The sequence below is a fragment of the Candoia aspera genome, chromosome 9 (genome assembly GCF_035149785.1).
Source record: "Candoia aspera isolate rCanAsp1 chromosome 9, rCanAsp1.hap2, whole genome shotgun sequence".
NCBI lineage: Eukaryota > Metazoa > Chordata > Lepidosauria > Squamata > Boidae > Candoia > Candoia aspera.
The window spans coordinates 11,614,996-11,628,668 of record NC_086161.1 but is presented as its reverse complement, the minus strand read 5'-3'; positions in this window follow the sequence as shown (position 1 = coordinate 11,628,668).

The following is a 13,673-nucleotide window of genomic DNA, read 5'->3' as shown; positions in this document are numbered from 1 at the left end:
TACCTATTTCAGAAATGCATGTTTATCTCACAGGTATTGAGGATAAAAAGCAATAATTTGAATATGTTTAAAATTTCACCAAGATTTGCAACACAGAAGTTGAGATTAAACCAGAAGATGCTTCCTTTGAAAAAGAATCATGGATCTGGGGAAGAAACAGGCATCTGCAACTAGAACATCTAAATCAAATGAATTTACTGTATATCATTTGATTCAATATCATGCAGTGAAGCACCAGCTTAGCTGCCATTCTAGAAAAATATATTTAATAACGTTTTGCCATTCAAAATGTTTTGCTAATTTTGAAAATACCAAATATTCTCATCAAGAAAGTTTTATTTCAGCTGTGTGTTTACTAACATGTTAACAGCACCTGTATTTCAAGCTGACCATTAAGTACTAGTCATTCTTGATGTACTAGTCAATAACACTTTCTGAAGGTTCTTAAGAGTACTTTAATACACATTTAATTCTAAGAAACATCTGTAGTAGATGTTGAGACTACTGGATCTTTTTTTTTTAATGCTTCCCCTACACAAAGGGCTTGGAAAGAACTTCTGATTAGCACAAAATTGAAAGGATTTCTTTTGGTTCCTATGAACACTTTGCTGTGGCATTATATGTAGAATTTCACAAGTGTTTCATTTTAGTTAACATGTGTACCCCTCCATGTTCCTTTGCTAATTATCAAAATTACAGGGGGCCTTTCAAAACTATTGTTTAGAATTAGAAACTATCTGAAAATCTTCCTAATTATAAGCAGACAGTTCAATGACCAGATAGGGGCTAACACTAAGTAAATGAAATACTTTGTATTAGTAATTTCATTGATGGTGTTTCTTACAGGGTTGGCAAAAAATATGGGATTTGATTTTAGTAAGTCTGAACCATTCTGTCGCTAGAAGTCAATCCAGGGAATGTATTTATCTATTTTGTTCTAGGCTACTATATTATGTGTCATTTCAGCTAAGATAATTCTCTTTATCCAAACATTTCAGATAGGCTTTATGTCAGAAAGTGATAATTAACCATTAATGCTATCTCTCTCAGTCTAGGAAACCTGGTCAATGACCCTTGACTTAGATTGCCCAGTAACGCATTAAATGATAATTTTCAATGGCTGTTGATTTAAAAAAAGAAATTTTGACTTCTAAAGATATGTTGGATTTATATTAGCAATAGCTCCTTCAGCCGTGGTAGCATTACCAGTTAATTGCCAACAAATTAAAAAGTAATCTTCCAGTTCCAGTTTATAATTTACTATATTCTAGTAATTCCAAGAGTTAAACTGGCTGATTTGATAATGAATGCTTTACCACCAAAATTTGTTTAAAGAAGCTGTACAGGGAAAGTGACTCTCAAACTTATCTGGAATCATAGCTTATTTTTAAAAGTTAATTATACATAATTATTAAAAAAATAAATAGGACACATTTTATAGTATCAACTTTGTTTGAAAGAGTGTTACAGGTTGTAAACTGGTTGCAAATCCAAACAAGTTTTAATTGCTACAGAAGCCTTATCTCAACGAGCTTATCTCTCCTGAATGGCTACTGGGCGTAGATGAAGTTGTCAATATTACTAGGCAATTAGACAACAGGTAGTATCACTTGGCTGATGGTAAAAAAGAGAAGGTCTAAGCAGTGTTGGACAGGTTAGTCTCTGGAAGACTATCAGGAAAACTCAGGGCTGTGGGCTAGACTGGGAAGTTGAACAATGTATTAGAAGACGATAACGGCAAGATGCTTTCAGGTGGTTGCCAGCAAAACAACAATAATTTGTCCAAGTAGTAACCAGAGCTGAACTCAGTTAGAGGAAGACTTTATGGTTAGCTGACTTTATGTTTTCTGTGTTAAATTCTTGTATCAAATTGTGTGTCCCTGCTATTGCAGATCTTTTCTCATAAACTGATAAAAACACAGATTTTTTTTTCTAACTGGAGTCTTGTGATAGATGTCACAAAACATGCACATACATATACACACCCATGTGAGCAAGATTCTATCCTGGGAATTACCATCAGTTGGTTACTTACTATGATCTGCACACATTCTACTATGTGTATATAAACTAAACTGTGTGATATTGAAACAGAGGACATAGAAACATTAGAACAAACTGGACTTGGGTAAGGTCAAGACTCTACTATGTTCATATTCTCTTTTTGATAGAGACATTGTGGGCTAAACATGCTACAGTATTTCTAATTTTCCCAGATTATTATTGTTATTGTTGCTACAACACTGTATGAAAATACTTGTACAAGATGTGGTCATCTTAATAGCAATTTCTATTAACTGAATAGTCCAGTAAGGTTCTATACTTTTGAAACCTTTCCTTTAAAAAGTGAAAAGACAAAAAGGTATTATTCTGCCAGCTCTTCCAAATTTTTGGGGAAGTGTCCTGTTTCAATACATCTTATGTAGATGTTGTTACAATATTATCTCAACCTTTATTCAGCTTTGATTATTAGCTCAACATTGAATATGGACAGTTGGTACAATAATCTCCAATCTTAACAAATGATTGCATTTATAACGTTTCCTAGGAACAAGAAAATGTTTGGGCGGTTAATGGATTTTCAAGCTGCAGCAGGTAAAAGAATTAATATTCCGTTTGCCACCTAATACTAATAGACAGTATTTAAAGTAATGATAATTTACATACCTTATTACAAGCTTGCTACTGCGATATCTGCAAAGTTTGACTGCAGCTATTGAGTACCATTAAATGCCTACCATATTTGAACTGTGATTACAATTTTTAAGGCTTATCTTTTTAGCTCAGCTTTGGAGGGGCAAATAATTTGGGGAATTAGGAAGGTATCTTGTTTATACTGATAAAAACCTTTAAGAATTCCTGAGATATCTGTGCTCTTTTACAACTCAAAGCAGGTTTACTAGATGCATAAGAATCAAATCTAGAGTCTTATTTTGAATTTCTGGATATTACTCCAATCTTGTGTTTAATTAATGAGCTCTTTGCTTGCGTTTCTCTCTCCATCAATTAATGTTAAGGAAAAAGCCAAAGGCATTCTAAAACAATAGGATTAGATTGGAAGGAAGCTTTCCATGCAGGCAAATATTACATAATAGCTATTTAAGACTATTCTTGCGGCAACCAAGAGATGGAATTAAAGAGGCATCGATCCAGTTTGTCTGTTAATTCTGAATTCTTCAAAACTATGGGAAGGACACAGTAACACAGGGTGTGCCTGTATCCATGGAAATAAAACTATGTGTGTCCCACATAGCTGGTGTGTTCTTCTGTTCACCAGTGCAGCCTGTACCCGCATGTCCACGATCCCTGTGTGGGTTAAATCGAATGAATGAGATAATTAGAGTGTTTAGATATTTATAAATAAAACAATGAGAGGAATTTTAGGGGCAAGCTTCCTAGAAGGGGAGATTAGGACTTGATGCTCTTGTACCTCTCAATGAAGTTTGTTGACAAACTCCTGGTATGTTAAATTTGAAGTCCTAGATGACATCAGAACAAAACTGAATCATCCAACAATATTTGATTCCTTGCTCAGGGCATTTGAGTATTTTTACTATGTTTTATTATTTGTTATCCTTTTTCTTATCTCTTTGGTCTATAGTCTTATATCTCTCCTGTAGCTTTTCTAGGATTGGCTTTTGTTGGGCATCTAGTCAGGGCTTCTTAGCAAATTGCATGTGCTAATATGTAACTCCAAATTTAGAGTTTGCCCTTATAATTTAAAGAATGTTTATAATTTAAATGACACAGCATTCTATTGCAGATTCAGTCCAATCTTGACAAATCCACTATTCCTGGCCTTTAGCTTCTGAGACATTTATTTGAAAACAGAATCCAGAGCAGCCAAAGGTGAGTTAGTACCTGTAGTTTACCTGGGACTCCAAAAAGCTTTTGATAAGGATGCTCATAAAAGTTGATTAAGAACAAGGTTAGGGCAAAGTTTAGCTACTGAATCAAAGGTTCTTGTATAACTAAAATGTGCTACCTGTAACTTGTGCCAGAGCCTGACGAAGATGTGGGTTAGCGTCCCATCTTTCATTGTAGAATTTTCTCTTCAATGGTCTACAGACCTTTCCACCCAGTTCCTGCATTTCCATTCAACCCTTAGACATCAGATGGGAACTCCTCCCATTCAGCCTTTCCACATTGGGCTGTATGGTAAGCCAGGGAGGCTACTAAATAATGGAAAGATATGTTGCAAAAACAAACAAAACAAAACAAAACAAAACAAAACAAAACAAAACAAAACAAAACAAAACAAAACACTTTGTTCATTTGACTAACACGTGGTTGCCTTTTAAATGTCCAGAATTTACAATATCAGTGCCCATTCAATAATACAAAAAGCAAAGGTATGTGCTTTGGATCACATCCATGCAGGCAAATATGTCTGATGTGGATCTAGTGTATGTAAAACTAAAGAAAAAAAACCACCTTAAAACAGGATACACATATTTAAAAAACAAAGGGTTTGGGTGGGAGTGGGTTCTGAGGGTGTAGATTTAGAATTGCCCAGGGCTCATGTGATATATCCCCTTACACAGCCTCCAAAATATTATTCAGCCCACCCCACTGAACAGCTCTCAAATTGCATAAAGGCTATCCATCCTAGCTAAGAACAAATCCACCGTAAGTTATGATTTGATTTCAGCTTTTTCATGGATCTCTCTCCTCCAAGTTCTTCCCTCTGTTTTTAAAACTTTAGATATGCAGAGTTTTATATGCAATTATAGGCCAGCAAGGCAATTTTAAGCCTGTCTTTCAGGCACTGTATTATTTACATAATTCTATTCAAGATACAGCATCTAATATCTAAATCATAAACTGGCAGCTGGAGTAAGAGGTAAATGATAACGTGTTTCTGGAGGAACATTAGTAGGCCAACTAGTTATCGTACTTCTCTTCTCTCTGGATGTAAGCTTATCCCTAGGTAGCTACTGCAATCGAATCAGTTGCAAAATTCTATTTCAATGTTATGAGATTACTGATGGATCAGACAGTCTAATCTAAGCTCTAAAAGTTTAATTTAGTTAAACTTAAGTTCAGGAGGAGTGAAATAAAAGGATGGCAGAAACCACAGAAAACAGAAATGGACAAAAAGGAATTTTACTCGTTGAGACGATTCCTTCACTACAGCAAACCCCTTTTGGTACAGCCCTTTATGATCAACAGTGGCATGATTTCCTGCCAAATTTGAGCGAAAGACAAAATATACACACAGTAGTTTAAGTCCTAGAAAAGTAAGAGAATATGGAAAAAAAATGGCTGTGAAATCCAAGTGCTGCCCAATTCTGGTGATATGATTATGTCCTTGCCTGCTGTAATGTTATCTGTAATAGTATGTGCCTCAGGTTCCTGAAAAGTTATTTATTCCTGGAATAAGTGAGATTTGGATTTATTTATTTGATTTATTCATTTGATTTATATAGCTGCCAATCTCACATACATGACTCTGGGTGGCTTACAAGATTAAAACACAAACAATACCAAGAAACCAAAAAATAATCATACAAACATTAAAACAATTAAAACAATACCATACAGTCAATGGGAGAGCACAGCCAATTCAAGAACAGGATAACCACCTTACAGACTCCATACCCACATTACTGGATCCCCAGGCCATGTCTTCAGGCCTTTCCAGAGGTTGGGTCCAGTCTGAACTTGGGGGGAACGATGTTCCATAGGGTGGGTAGAGTGGCAGAAAAAGCTCTCCTCCTGGGTCCCATCAGGTGGCACTCTTGCAGATGGAACCCACAACATGCCCCTTCTGCTGGACCTGATGGGACAGGTAGATGTAACTGGGGAGAGGCGGTCCCACATAGCCTGGCCCTATGCCACAAAGGGCTTCATAGGTCATCACCAGCACCTTGAACCTGGAAGCAAATTGGTAGCTGATGCAGCTCGCAGAGTAGAGATGTAATGTGCACAGATCTAGGTGCATACGTAAGTTTTGCACGCCACTGCATTTTGCAACAACTGAAGCTTCTGAACGCTCTTCAAGGGCAGCCCCATGTATAGCGTGTTACAGTAATCCATATGGGATTATTAGGCTAGAATATGAAACTCTCCCCTCATCCCTCCCTTTCCTTGGACAGACCCTAAAGAAACTGAAAATAGAAGCAATTAGGTTCTGTTCTAAAGGAACTCTCTCCAAGCTTTGATCATGCTATCTGGATCTAATGAGATATGAAGACAAATACATCTGGAGTGAGCATTTATAGCACTTAAGACCTGTTCTCTTAGTCCTGGTCTAAATAAGATATTAGCCACTCCACCTGAGAGTGTTGGCTTCTCTTCCAGTGACAGAAACTAAACCCAAAGCCGTAAAATAATCTTTAAGAGCTGCGCGACAATACAGAAATTTAGAGACTACGTAGGAAAGACTACAAAGCTCCGTAACAGACCACCTGTTTTTCATGCAAAGGTCCCAGTTCAGCCCTCAACATTTCCAGATAGGGCTAGAAAAACTCTTGCTCTAAACCCTGAAAATCTGCTGCCAGCCAGTGTAGGCAACACTAGGCTAGAAAGACCAAATGCTTGATGGCGCATGAAGCACTTTTCTATGTAGCTAACATGGTAGTGAATACAGAATTTTAAAGCAGAGAATTTCTGTGTAACAAGACACATTCGTTTTTGGAGCTAACGGCACTGCAAAGATCACCAATAACAATATTTATTTTGGCACTGAAAATAAATGTAAATTGCTTGTTCTTGGAAATTCTATTCTTGCAGATGAAAAACAGAATAGACAATGCAATGGAAAATGCATTTGACCTGTTACTCGTACATTACAAATTTAGAAGTCTTTCAGATGTGGGCACATTCATTTTCTAGCATCACCATATGCATACTTTTGAATCAGAATGCTATGAATGTTCTCCAGGATTTATAGATTTTTAGACTATAAAAGTAACTTTCCATTTCATGTCTTGCTTCTAAAGGGAAAAAAAAATCAAGGGGAAAACGAAGGGTCTGGAGTACTGCCAGATTCTGCTGCTCAATATTTCAGGTCACTATTTAAAATGAGAATCAACCAGCATCTGGACTAATTGTGCTCAAGGATCACAGAAATCCCCTATACTTAAAAAAAATGTAATTAAGTTCCATCTATGCTTTGGTATATCCAGAAAACCTTTAATCTTAGGATATTATATTGTAGAGATAAGATTTCTTTAACTGATATATAATTCTGGCATACCCTATCCTGTTAAGGATAATTAGAGCCTTCCTTCATGCTGGTGGCTGGAGCACTTCCGTAGAGAAAACCTGGTACCAGAGGTTACTTCCCCCCCCCCTTTCTCTCTCCTCTTTCCTCTTTCCTCACCCCTTTTCTCTTATATGTGCTGGGTATGAAAGTAGAAACTGTCTTACTACTGAGATCTGTAAATCGCACTAAAAACAACGTTGTCTAATGTTACAAATAAAACAGAATGAGTCAATGGCCTGCATTCCTATGAGAACATAGGAATATATATGTACACATCCCAAAAGAAACCTTCATTTCCTTTCCGTTTGTTTTATAATGAATACAGAGAACAGACGATCCAGCTCCTTTTCTGAATATGGACCCACGGATTTTACTATAGGGTTCAGACCTTCGACAAGGAATCTAGTCTATGGCTATGGTGAAGGTCTGAACCCCATATTAACATCTGTGGCTACGCACATCTGAAGAGTTTGAAATAAGATGAAACTGGACAAATACTGCCTCCTGGTGATCAATATAAGTATCAACTCTATACAGCAGATTAGATATGATGTTTATATATAATGCTTCAGCAGACTGTGCCACAATAGTTCTAGTGACATTCCTTGTCACTGCTACCACTTGAAAATCCAGGGATGGTTTAGAATTAAGACATAATCCCCAAATAGGAACCTGCTCTTTCAGGAAACTATAGTAAAGGTAAAGGTAAAGGTTTCCCTTGACATTAAGTCCAGTCGTGTCTGACTCTAGGGGGCGGTGTTCATCTCCGTTTCAAAGCCGAAGAGCCGGCGTTTGTCCGTAGACACTTCCATGGTCATGTGGCCGGCATGACTACACAGAACGCCGTTACCTGCCCGCCGAAGCGGTACCTATTAATCTACTCACATTGGCATGTTTTCGAACTGCTAGGTTGGCAGGAGCTGGGACTAGCAACGGGAGCTCACCCCGTCATGCAGATTCGAACCGCCAACCTTCCGATCGGCAAGCTCAGCAGCTCAGCAGTTTAACCCGCAGCGCCACCGCATCCCTATACATTCTTCCAAATAGAATGGATTCACACCTTGCCTTCAACTGGAGTTTATTTTAACTACGGATTACCAAAGAAACAAGATCCTGTTTATTACTGTATTTCAAATGTACCCAGTAATCAATATTCTCTGAGTGGATTACAATGTTTCTTAAAACATTGGAAAGTTAGCGAGCCCTCTTGGTTAGTTGTTTGCCATCTGTCTCTTTGTAGGAAGGGATTTATTTGGATCTCTCACGTAGTATGTATTGTTATTGTAGTTGTTTTTAATTGTTCTGATTGCTGTTGATTTTGTTTGATTACCGTTAATCACCCAGAGTCACCTCCGTGAGTTACACGGCCATATAAATTGTTTAAATAAATAAAATAAAGTGCTAAAAATGTTTAAAGCAATTTTTAAAAACCAGTAAGACATTAAAATGCATGGTACAATGGGTGGGTTTACACATCCCATTAAGCCGAATTCAAGCAAACCATATTATTTTTAGCATGACATGTGAACTTAGTCAAACCCAGTGCTGGAGCTTGATAAATGACAGAATATCTATGTTCTTACAAATTTTTACCCACCCACACATTGTTACATCTAAGGAGGAGAGATATTTTTTCCTTTAAAATATGCAGAAAAAACATTGCATGTTCTTTGGCTGTTAAAATATACCCTTTGGTATAAAGGCACTGAATATTCAGAGCTGTTGAAACATTGTAATTTTGTAACTATGTTTATTCAATCAAATAAAATAACGTGTATTACATTTTATAACTATACTTTCCTCCAGGTCTGCAACTCTTTTAAGTAAACTAGTTCTTGTGATGGCAAGAAGTTATATAATGCAATGAAACTGTTCCTCATTGCCCCAGAGGCCTAAGGGAATCGCACTCATAAAATCCGTTAGCATAATTCTCACTAACATTATGAGATAATATAGCTTTCAGCATAGTTTGTCATTGTGCTTTTCTTTCCAGCAATGCAGGTTTTCACAGTTTCATCACACAGGAGCCACTGCACAGTTTGATAAACAATTGTTCCTGTCCCTGCCATGTCTGAACCAAATAAACGGTATCTGTTAAAAGATCTATAAGAAATGTCGCAGAAGGCGGATTCATGAGCCCCTTCCTTGTATTTTAAGTACACTTCCCTCATATTGGTGATATGAAGGTGAAGCAGTCCAACCATCTTTGAACTGGCAAGCTCAAATTTGTGATTATACCCCAAAGAGGGAAAAAACTAATTATCTTCCTCTGTCTGAACCAGGACCTGGTCTGTATCAGGAAAGAGGGGGTACCCCTAGCTCACAAACTGTAGAAGATCAACAGTCTTCAGGCTGTACATGGAAGGGTATTAGTTTGAGAAAGATTGGCTTAGGAGAACCCTCCGCATAACCCGACCTTTCCTTCTAACTGAAACTGCCCATTTTCCATCTCCTCCTCACTCGTCAGCATTCCCACAACCACTGAGCCTTACAATCTAAAAACAGAAAATGAAAGATAGCGCGGGGAGAAAAGATAAAGAAGAAAAAGGAAAATCAGCCACTAGTTTTTTACGCTAAACAGTTGTCTAGGAAGGAAGAAATCTTAAAGAAGTTGTTTTCAGCAGTGCTGAGAGAGTAGCCCTAAACTGTGTATCAGCTAGAGAAAATGAAAGAAAGTGAGAATGCATGTTTATTATGTGATAACTTAAGTAGCTATGAATTTATTATTTATTCATTCATTCATTCAGTTTATATACCTGCCCATCTCAGACCAGTGACTCTGGGCAGCTAACAATAATAAAAACAATCAAACAATTAAAACAAGACAAAAAATTAAATATAAATATAGCATTCCTGGCGTTCCAGTTTAAGGGGCAATATCTGACCTTATATAGGGACAGAAACTAAATATTTAGTACTTGGATGGGAGACCACTAGGGAATATCAGGGTCAAAGACAGATTATGAAATTGAAAGGGGGGAAAAAAGCTCTTCCTCAAAAAAGCAGTGACAAGTCACTTTTGCCTTGCTGCTGAGAGTACTGAATGGATGGGCCTGCGAGGCACCAAGGATTGAGGTCAACTTGGAGGTTTTACTTTTACCTTACTCTCACTTAATAATTTTACTGTTTGCTTTACTTTGCCCCAAAAGTATAGGCCGTCTTTGGAAAAGAGAACTTGTGCAAACTGGAAGGTTTGAGATCCCAACACAGATACATCGATTATCTTCCTGTATGCTGCACGTGAGCAGCAGAAAGCTGCAACTAAGTCCACATATTATTTTCAATATAGGACGACAATGAGATGCGCCAAACAGCACTGCGTATATTAAAAAGTGTTAGAAACATTAGTTCATTATTTTCCCCTCTTCTTGTGCAAGTTCAAAGAATGGGCTTCTGCAGCCACAGTAAAAATCATCAGCTCATTCTGTAGCCTGTGATTTGTCTAACTATGCCTCCTGGTGGCTAATAGATGGTTGGTTTAAAAATAAACCAGAGAGAGAAATGAGTGGGGACACATTTGAGGAGCTGTTTTCACCATGACCCTTGATTTATGGTGGCAAGAGTCAGCATGAATCCATGCATACCTCACCCCCATTCAGAAAGGCCTGTAGGACCAATTACTGGGAATATCCTATGCCAAACGTGTGCTAAGCAGGTGACCTCTTGGAACGTTATAAATTCATTACTTTCCATTAAAAGTTGACCCTGTTCCAGCCCACGTTAAAGTTCCTCTCCTCTGTTATCTGGGGATTGGTTACCACTCCAGAAAGAAGGGTATGACTTGCAAAGGGCGAGACTCTATGCAAAAAGTGTCACCGCATGCCTCAAATGCTTTATGAGGGCTTTGTTGCTCTCGCTGACGCAAGCGACTCATGAGTTATCGGCTAATAATTAGCATTAAAGGACACTATTAGAGATATAGATTTTTTTTGGTTTGTGTTGGGCGAGACACAAGTGCAAGGCAACAGAAAATCAAGCTCCATAAAGTGCGGTGGGAAAAACTTGCATTGTAATTGTTTTTTTAAAAATCTTTAGATGCTGTTATTTAAAGGGAAGGGGTATTTTCCCAATGTTTATGCAAAGGCAGAATAAATGTGAGATTGCCTGTTCCTGGACTAACAACAAACACAGGAGGATTGCATTAGATTAATCTGATGTATGTTCAGTGTTTTCCAGGGTCTATGTATTTGTCTACCAACTCCAATTTGTAATTTATCTCTTTTTGCCGCAATGGAAACTCAAGGCAGTTAACTGCATCAAAGTCAGCACCATTACACTAAAGCTCGTAAACAACTTAGATCCTGCTGACTGAATGCTCCCGCCATTGATATGTGCTGTAGCTCTAATTTCTTTATGGCTTGGGCCCTTGTCATCTTCAGGACTGTCATCTTCTTGTAGAATCTACATGACCTATATGATCTAACAGGGAGAAGATGCTCCAAGTATCCATCCTGAAAGAAATTGGGGGCTGCAACCCAGGAATTGACTTTCTCGTGGATAATTTATTGATTGATTAGTCTTATGACCATATTAAAAAAATAAAATAGAGATAAAACACAAGGTCTGTTTCCAAGATAAAATAAGTAAAAGAAAATACAATAATAAAATGTGCTGAATACAAAGTATCAATGTTCAGATAAATACATTGCCTTTACATGATACCCCAGTCTGTTCAATGTAATGGATACTTAGCCAAACTGCCTTGTCTATAAACTTAGCAGTTTTGCTAACAATGTATAGGTTAGAGCCCAGGAGGAAATAGGGCAATCTGTGATTCAGGTCCCAGTGGGCTGTTTTTTCAAGTAGGGATTTTAATTATCTAAGCCTAAAAGGGGCATAGAGTTGACAATCAAATAAAACATGAGCAGTACCTTTGATGGCTGGGGCAGCGCATATACACGTTTTCTCATGATACAGCAAGTGATGGGAGAACCCAGATTTGGCCATGGAATCCCACAAGTCAAGTCTTGCTCTAAAATAGGCATTTCCTAGGAACTGGATCAAATGCATTGACAGGTATTTTTTGGTTTGGAAAGCGGTTTTGTTCTTAGCCAACTAGTTTAAAGATCTATTTTTTGACAATAACTCCATGTCTGTTTGGGCATTGATATCTAGGACTCTGTTTAAAGTTTCCTTTGCCTGGGAAGCAGTTGAGAGTCAATTTTGGGTGGAAAACCCATGCTGTAAAATAACTTTGGTAAGTCAACAGGAGGTGGGCTGAACCATACTTATCTATTCTGCTAAACCTATTTTGGGTAGCCTATCAGGGTCCATTGAATGGATACTCTGATAATAGGTAAAAACTTTGATTGTTGAGTGGCTGTGTATGGAGCGAAGTTCCCAGTATGCTTCTTAAAAAATTGGTCTGAACTTGTTCAAGTGAGGTAGCTTTTGTAAGGCCCCACAGTTCCACACCATAGGTCAGCATTGGGACTATTTTTGCCCTAAATACTTTCAATATGGGGGTACCTGGGTAATTGTAATTAAATGATTTATATTATTTTTTTGGTACTTTCCTCAGCCCTCAGCGAACTTTTAAAATGATCTGCCCATCACCCTTTGTTGGTAAAGGCCGCTCCTAATCCAGCTGCCAGTTATATTTCATGCTTCTTTTGCTAAATACCATCACTTTAGATTTGCTTTTATTGAAGTTTAAAGAATTGAGAATGCAGTAGGTATTTAGCTTTCGCAACAGCCTTCTCAGACCTGTTTGAGAATGTGCCATTAGAACCTTATCGTCAGCATATAAAAGAATATTAATAAATTCATCATAGATCTATGGCATATGAGTGTCTGGAGCATACAGGAATCCTGGATATTGTTGACAGAGAGGTTAAAAAGCATTGGAGCTAGAATACAACCCTAACACTTTTATCGGAGATATACTCGTGAACCATTTACACCAGTACAAACTTTCAAGTTGGTGTTTGAGTAGAGAGCCTTAGCCAGGAGTAAGAGTCTGGGTTCCATGTTTAAGGTGGCCAATTTCTTCCACATAATATTTCTATTGTTGGAATCAAAAGCCACACTGAGATTTATGAAAGTGGTAAACAGTTTCTTGCCTTTAATTACTTGTTTTGTTTTGAGATGGTGTAAAATAAAATAACTGTCTATTGTGGAACGCTCTGGTCTAAATCCAGCTTGTGCTTCCACTAAGAGATTTTTTTCCCATCACCCAATCCTCTATTTCACTCAAAAGGTGTTTTAAATAGATCTTGGCCATGATTCCAAGAAGGCTTACAGATCTGTAATTTTTGGGGTCACCCTTGTCTCCTTTTTTATATATGGGGACTGTAATGGCGACTTCCCATTCAACTGGGATGCAACCTGTGTTGGGGCCCACCAGTCAATGTGTCCTGCAGAGTTCTGGGGGTAGAAAATCTTCTCCAGATGCCTTACTGGGTTTCAGAGATTGAATAATAGATTTGATTTCTGATACTGACACTGGAGGCCCGGGAGAAAA